Raw genomic sequence first — 1,981 nt, 5'->3', positions numbered from 1 at the left:
CGACGCTTATTCGGACGCACGCGCTTTGAAAGGGATGCGCGCATTGCTGCGCACGAGCGGGAAGCAGGGCGGCATGGTGCTTGCGCTGCGAGTCGCGTGTGGTTTGAACGGGAAGCGTTTGCGGGCGGAGCTGTAGCCATGCTACGTGCGGCGTAGAAGACGCACGGCGGCGCGATTTGCGCCAACCCGCCGGCACGGGCCATCCGCCCGCACCTCAGCGACTGCGACCGGCCGCGCCCCGCGTGGGGCGCGGCGAAATAAGCACGTGGAGAGAGGGCGCAGTTACGCGCGGCGGACGGCGGACGGCGGACGGCGGACGGCGGCCCGGGTAAGCTAAAATGGGGCTTGAATCTGCAGCAGTCGCGCGGGGAGGCGGCGGGGCGCAACAGGTGGCCGCGCGCCCGTTTTGATCGCCCGCCCCCGCCGGGCGGCCGCGCACCCGGCGCGCCATCTTCTTGTCTGGCGGCCGAGAGGCTTGATGGGGGCGATGCCTTCCAGGCAGGCCGTCACTTTACTCGGCGGCGAAACGCACGGTAACGGGGCCATGCTCACCACCCGCAGCGACCCTCACTCCACGTTGAGGCTTGCAACACGTGGTCATTGTGGGCGAGGGAAGGAAGCTCAATTCTTCAGGCACAACATCAATGTCGTCGGAATATGGCGGAAGCAAGCGACGCTCGCACTTGATCGACTACTCGGCGAAAGCCACAAATGTGCTGGAAGGGGATCATCGTTGCGGAATAGTAATTCAAATATGTTTTTTAGGTTTGCTGTCGCCCGAATGTTGCCACTCTTTGTTTCCACAGCAATTATTTCCACAGCAATTATTTCCACAGCAATTATTTCCACAGCAATTATTTCCACAGCAATTATTTCCACAGCAATTGCACCACTACTTGAATTTGCACGCCTACGCAGTACAGAAGCGTATACTCCACTCAGGGGCGTTCTAGGTGTTTTGGAAAGTAGAAAATTTGGAAATTTGGAAACTGGTCATACGCCACATATCCAATAAGCGCCTGCTACGTTGCCACGTGTGTTTCCACTTTTCCGTAATCTGTTTTCGTGTAGGGGAAATTCCGGATTTCCCCTACATGAAAACGGATGAAACGGCAATCGAAGTCCCGCCAAATAACAGAGTCAACAATGCCCGTCCCCTCGCGTTCCCTTCCTCCCCAGTGCCGTTCCCGTCCTCCCCAGTGCCGTTCCCGTCCCCCCCAGTCCCGTTCTCCTTTACTTTGCCAACCTCGCGCACATCGCACGCGCTGTTCGCCTCTCTGTCGACCTGAAGTCGGCCAACCGTGACTCACGTCACTGACTCCCTCCTTCCACCCTCCCTCCCCCTCCCTCCCCCTCCCTCCCTCATCCCTCTCTGCCCCCCACCCTCTGCCCCCGCCCTACCATGCCGCGCCCCGTGCCGGAGGACTAGCGCCGCGCGTTGAGCTCGTTGAACAAGCACTCGATCCAGTCGGCGCTCTTCGACGTGACGGCGCGTTCGTCCGAATGGTTCTCCTTGGCGGTCGGGCGCTGGTTGCTGTCGCGCCGCTGCTCCTCGCACACGGCGTCGGAGCACAAGGTCCGCCTGTGCAAGCGCCCCACGTTTGCGCCTCCGCGCCCGTTCGAGGACGGCACCCCGGCCCTCCACACCAACACTCCGTTCCTCATCGCCACGTCATCCGACCACCAGCGCGCGCTGTCCGCCACCGCCCTCGTCGCCGCCTACACCTCGGCCTCGGTCTCCGCCGCGCCGGCCGCGACGCGCCTTCGCATCTTATGAAAAGATCTTCACCAAGAGATGCTATATGTGCATTGAGATTAAAGTTTTCTCGTGTGTTTGTAATCTCTTGTCGACGGAAAGCACAGCATCTCATGGTCGCTTGCACGACTGCAGACAGTAAAACTTGCATTGTCTCCCTGGTGGGCCTTCGCTTTTCGATCTTTGATAGTATGCGCATCGGGAAAGCCCACCGAGCCAGACGAC

Source organism: Chondrus crispus, genomic scaffold, assembly GCF_000350225.1.
Source record: "Chondrus crispus Stackhouse genomic scaffold, scaffold_2, whole genome shotgun sequence".
Taxonomy (NCBI): domain Eukaryota; phylum Rhodophyta; class Florideophyceae; order Gigartinales; family Gigartinaceae; genus Chondrus; species Chondrus crispus.
The sequence above is the reverse complement of the archived record's forward strand: the minus strand, read 5'-3'. Positions refer to the sequence as shown.